The 6449-nt window shown below is 47.1% G+C and overlaps 1 pseudogene; it reads right to left on the reverse strand.

Annotated features, from left to right (window-relative positions):
• Nucleotides 1-354: 354 nt before the first annotated feature.
• Nucleotides 355-1290, reverse strand: LOC144274100 (olfactory receptor 10A4-like; annotated as a pseudogene).
• Between the last annotated feature and the right edge of the window lie 5159 nt (nt 1291-6449).

The following is a 6449-nucleotide window of genomic DNA, read 5'->3' on the forward strand; positions in this document are numbered from 1 at the left end:
TGCAAGGGATGGTGGGAGTATATGGATGTTCACATGTACAGTATGTATTATTTCAGTCTACCTTGCTGGGTTAGAGTGTTTGTGACCTTGCTGAATGTATTAATAAATGATTACAAAGACAGAAGGGTTCCTAAAGTGTGAGTGTTGCAACCGTGGACATCGGGGTTCCCAACTGAACAGTAACTTTAATAACACTGGGCCTGATACTGGGACAAGAACCTTCAATACCTCAGAGTGATAACTGGGAATTCTTAAGTAATCAATATAATTAATATACGATTCATAGATCAGGCTACAACAGGCAACTCCAAATCCATCACAAGACTATTAAAATAATATTTTTCCCCCCACTTTTCAAATAAATATTTTTCTGGCCATCACCCTTCTCAGGGCTTCCTTTACCTCCTTGTTCCTCAGGCTGTAGATCAAAGGGTTCAGCTTTGGAGACACCACTGAGTAGAACAGGGAAAGCAGTTTGTCGCTGCCGAGTGAGTAGCTGGATTTGGGCTTCAGGTATTCATGATGCCAGACCCGAAAAACAAGGTCACCACGATGAGGTGGGAGGAGCAGGTGGAGAAAGTTTTGCTCCTGCCCGCGGCTGACGGAATAGTGAGGATAGCGTGGAGGATACGGATGTAGGATACAAGGATGAGCAGGAAGGGGACCATGATGAAGGTGGCAGAGATGGTGTAAACAGCTATTTCATTCCTGTAGGTATCCGTGCAGGCCAACTTCAGCAGCGGGGGCAGGTTGCAGAAGAAGTGGTTGATGCGAATAGGCCCACAGTAGGGCAGAGGGAATATGAAAGTTGTCTGCCCGACTCCCACCAGCACCCTGATGAGCCAGGACACACTTGAGAGCTGGAGACACACACCTCTGATCATCATGGTCGTGTAGCGCAGTGGGTGACATATGGCCGTGTAACAGTCATATGCCATGGCAGCCAGCAGGCAACACTCAGTGATCCCCAGGAAGGAGAAGAAATACATCTGTGTGGCACAGCCCAGGAAGGAAATACTCTTGTCCTCGGAGAATAAGTTCACCAGCATCTTGGGGGTAGTGGACGAAGTATAACCCATTTCCAGAAAGGACAAATTCCAAAGGAAGAAATACATGGGGGACTGAAGGGCAGGGTCCACCACCGTGATCGTGATGAGGAGGATGTTGCCCACCATGGTGATGAGGTACAACAGCAGCACCAGAAAAAAAAAGTGAAACTTGGAGCTCCAGGATATTGGAAAAAGCCACAAAGAAGAACTGTATCACAACTGTGTGGTTCCTGCTAGCCATGTCCTACAGTTGTTTTCTATCTGTGGAGATAATAAAATCACAGAGGCATAGGACTGGAAGGGACCTCGAGAGGTCATCTAGTCCAGTCCCCTGCACTCATGGCAGGACTAAATATTATCTAGACCATCCCTGACAGGTGTTTGTCTAACCTGCTCTTAAAAATCTCCAATGATGGAGATTCCACAACTCCCTAGGCAATTTATTCCATGCTTAACCACCCTGACAGTTAGGAAGTTTTTCCTAATGTCCAGCCTAAACCACCCTTGCTGCAATTTAAGCTCATTGCTTCTTGTCCTATCCTCAGAGGTTAAGGAGAACAGTTTTCCTCCCTCCTCCTTGTAACAACCTTTTATGTCCCCTCTCAGTCTTCTCTTCTCCAGACTAAACAAACCCAATTTTTTTTAATCTTCCCTCATAGGTCATGTTTTCTAGACCGTTGATCATTTTTCTTGCTCTTCTCTGGACTTTCTCCAATTTGTCCACTTCTTTCCTGAAATGTGGCGCCCAGAACTGAACAGAATACTCCAGTTGAGGTCTAATCAGTCGGGAGTAGAGTGGAAGAATTACTTCTCATGTCTTGCTTACAACACTTCTGCTAAGACATCCTAGAATGAGGTTTGCTTTTTTTTGGAACAGTGTTACACTGTTGACTCATATCTAGTTTGTGATCCACTATGAGCCCCCAGATCCCTTTCCGTAGTGCTCCTTCCTAGGCAGTCATTTCCCATTTTGTATGTGTGCAACTGATTGTTCCTTCCTAAGTGGAGTACTTTGCATTTGTCATTATTGAATTTCATTCTATTTACTTCAGATCATTTCTCCAGTTTGTCCAGATCATTTTGAATTTTAATCCTATCCTCCAAAGCACTTGCAACCACTCTCATCTTGGTGTGGTCCGCAAACTTTATAAGAGTACTCTCTATACCATTATCTAAATCACTGATGAAGATATTGAACAGAACCCAACCCAGAACCAATCCCTGTGGGACCCCACTCATTATGCACCTCCAGCATGACTGTGAACCACGGATAACTACTCTCTGGGAATGGTCTTCCAACCAGTTATGCACCCACCTTATAGTAGCTCCATCTAGATTGTATTTCCCTAGTTTGTTTATGAGAAGGTCACGTGAGACAGTATCAAAAGCCTTACAAAATCCAAGATATACCACAGCTATCGCTTCCCCCCTATCCACAAGGCTTGTTACCCTGTCAAAGAAAGCTATCAGGTTGGTTCATAACTGGTTAAGTTGGGTTGTAGCGGGGTGGTCACCTGCTCCAGCCTTAAAGGGCTTAAAACAGCCCAGGACTGTGGCTGGGAGCAAGCAGTTCCCAGGCTGATTGGGGGAAGCAGGCTCAGCTGTGGCCACACCCCAATCAGGGCTCAGCTGGCCCTTATAAGAGGGCAGTAGGCCAGGAGCAGAGAGTCTCCTCTAGCTGTAGAGAGATACGGGCCTGGCTGCTGGGGAGCATACCACAGTACCTGAGGTGGAGGAGGGCTGGGGAAAGGCCAGAGGAGCTGGGGAGGTGAGGTGGGGATAGACGGTGGGGGTTCCCTGGGGAGGGGAGACCCAAATCTGCAGGGTACTGCAGGGGGCAGCACCCCGGGTAAAGGGGCACCGTGGTCCGGGAGGGACACGGGGGCCAGCGGCAAGAGGGACCCTGGCCTGCAGAGGGCGCTCCGGAGGCTGGAAGAGCTAATTCCTAAGGACGACCAGCAGGAAATGACACAGGGTGAGTCCCGCACCGTGACATTGGTGAATCGTATAAGAAATTTATATGCATATATACATAATCTCTGATACAACAAATTTTCAGTGGTGTTTTCATTTGTGGATGCCCAGTGTAGGACATCTGGTACTTTATGTGCAGTGGCACTAAGATCCCACAGCTCCCACTGACTTCAGTTGGAAAGCCAGGCTCAATGTGTCACAACTTGGACATCCAAAACAGGAGGCATCTAAAGCAAGTGTCCCGTTTTAAGAACATCAGCCTGAATCTCCCTGCTCTGTAAAACGAGGAGAGGATTGCTCTGTCTCACCAAGTAGACCAGGCTTTATTTCCTGTTCCCCAGGTCAGGTTACAGAGGTTGATATCCCTGGCTCCGATACCAGCCAGACCACATTGGATGTGTCTACACAGCATTTTGGAGCAAGCAGGAGTGAGTCTCCCAGCCCGGGTCAGCAGACTTAGCCCACCCACCTCACTAGACTTCATATCCTGAGCTCCAGCCGCACCTGCTATCATTTTCCTGTGAGAGCTCATCTGAGAGCACAGTGATCGCTATGGAGCATTTAGTGATTTAATGAAGTCAAGACAAAAATGATCAAAGACAAAACCACCCCATCCCCTGTGGGAGAACACTTTTCACAAAGTGATCACTCTGTGTCTAAGCTATCAGTCCTCATCCTCAAAGGAAACCTGCACAGCACTTTCAAAAGACAATCCTGGGAGCTTAAATTCATAACTTTACTAGACACTCAAAATCATGGACTGAACAGAGACACTAGATTTATGGCTTATTACAACAATCTGTGACCCCCACTAACCACCACCCCCCCAGCTGCTTTTTTCCACCCCCTTCCTTTCCTCCCTATGACTGGAGGGGTAGTAACGAGCCACTTCACTTTGAATGGTCCCTTGAAATGTGTGTTAACTACTTATGCCGAACAATCTGTTCCCCTTTGTATTTATCTGTGACACGCTCTGGCTTTGTCTACATTAGCACTTTTGTTGGTAAAACTTTTGTCGGTCGGGGTGTGAAAAGAAATATCCAGGCCTGACGGACAAAAGTTTTACGGAGCGCCCGTGTGAACAGCGCTGTGTCGGCGGGAGACACTCTCCTGCCGCCGAAGCGGCCGCCGCTTGTTCGGGTGGTTTGATTTTGCCGGCAGAAGAGCAGCTGCGCGGGAGACCTTGCTGCGGCACAGCTTTAGCGGCACGGCTGCGCCGTTGTGAGGTCCGTAGCGCAGACCCAGCCTCCGTACATTTCCCAGCCAACAAGAGCAGCTCCGTGGACGCTCAGAAGCTTGTCTCTCTTGCCACAGAAGTTGGTCCAATAAAAAATATTACCTCACCCGCCTTGACTCTCTCATATCCTGGGACTGACATGGCTTCGACAAACACTGCATCCATCCATCCATCTATGATTTGAGGACTTCAATAGCACAGACACAGGTGGGAGGTTTTTCGCAGGAGTGGGTGGGTGAGATTCTGTGGCCTGCCTTGTGCAGGAGGTCGGACTAGATGATCATAATGGTCCCTTCTGACCTTGGTATCTATGAATCACTTTCATAGAGACCCAGTAAGACTGTACTTAGCAGCCAAGATCCTGATTACATTTTTTTCAGGCACAGAACTCGAAGTTCAAGGGAGTTGGGTGGGTAACTCCCTTAGGTTCCACTGGAAATTCCAGCTATAAATTATAAATTATTCCTTAGTATAGCAAAATGGTAAGGGGAGAGGAACAACACACCAGCGGCTGACTCCCTGCTCCCTTGTACCATGTGTAGTCATTTATACCGATGCAAGGTGAGTGCAAAATGACTCCATATCAGAATTACCCACTTGTACTGGCAGGAGTGTTTCCATACCCAGTCACCACTCACATTGCTCACATAGAAATGACTACACAAAGGTACAAAGCAGTGGAGAAAAAGGACCAAGCTAAAGATATGCACCGATGTGCTTGGTTAAAAAGCAATAACGTGTAGGAAAAGCATTGACTTTAAAAAATATTTTAATCTAATATAATCATGTGCTTTAAAACTTGCGAGCAGCGTGTTGAGCAACTCTGAAGAAGCCACACCTTGAGGAGTCTGAGTATTTAAGTTCTTTTATGCCTCCATTGAGACAGGTTCCCTGGTGCATTGAATCCTTGCAACGTAAGAGAGTCATAGATGAGACAAAGACTCTTCTTTTTCTCTCTTTGGGGTGGAGAATATACAGCTTGATAGTCAGGGTCAAAGTTTCCAGGGACAGCTGTTTTGAACAAGGGATGGTGGAAAATTTTCCATCAAAACTTTTTTCACTAAAAAACTGGGTTTCCAATGGAAGACAGAAGTGTCTGCTTTGGAAGACAGGAATCCCCAAAACTTTTTGAAAAGGGGACTAAAGTCCTTAAATCGCTGATTTTGAACTTATTACCCATGAGGAACCTCATTATTTCGCTCTCTCTGAGGTACTTCTATGGCCTACATTGGAGTAAGCGCCTCACACAATTTCTTTAGCCTCACAACTCCCCTGTGATGTAGGCAGCACTGTGATCCCCATATTGCAAACAGGGAGCAGACACACCCAGAGACAGGGGGCAGCTTTTCAAAGGTATTTCAGAGCCTGAAGATGCAGAGAGGCCCCATGTGGGATTTTCAGAATCGCCTAAACAGGGAAGGGCCAAAATCCAAAAGGCCCAGATTCACAAAGGAACTTGGGTACCTAACTATCACTTTAGGCCCCTGAAGATCCCAGAGTCAGGCCCCCTCTGGGATTCACAAAACTGCTGCTGAGCTGCCGTCAAACGCTGTCTGTGCCTAAACTCCCTGGGCTCCTGCTTTTTTGCAGTAAAATTTCCCAAGATGCCTCTGGGCATGGGCTCCGCAGCCCAACACCAACCAGACAGGCACATGAGCCCCAGAGCGATGTACGAGCTGGGAGGAGATAACCAGTCCTCTGCCTCATTTGTCTGTGGGGCCCAATTTGGTAAACATGGTCAGAGCTCACCTACCAGATTGGGCCCTTTTAGGAGATCCTATGCAAAGCAAGGATGGCTGGAGTTGGGGGAAGAGGAGGACCTCCCTCATAACTTTTAACCCAGTGGTTAGGCTATGTAGTTGGGGTGTGGGATAACACTGGTTCAAGTCCCCCTTCTGGCTCAGGGGGAGAAAGGATTTGAACAGAGATCTGCCACCTCTCAGGTTTCATAGATTCCAAGGTCAGAAGGGACCATGGTGATCATCTAGTCTGACTGCCTGTATAACACAAGCCGGAGAACTTCCCCCAAAATAATTCCTAGAGCAGAACTTTTAGAAAAAATATTGAATCTTGATTTATAAATGGTCAGTGAGAGAATCCACCATGACCCTTGGTAAATTGTTCTATGGGTAATCACCCTCACTGTTACAAATGTATGCCTTATTTCCAGTCTGAATTTGTCTAGCTTC

Source organism: Eretmochelys imbricata, chromosome 14 (genome assembly GCF_965152235.1).
Source record: "Eretmochelys imbricata isolate rEreImb1 chromosome 14, rEreImb1.hap1, whole genome shotgun sequence".
Classification (NCBI taxonomy): Eukaryota; Metazoa; Chordata; order Testudines; family Cheloniidae; genus Eretmochelys; species Eretmochelys imbricata.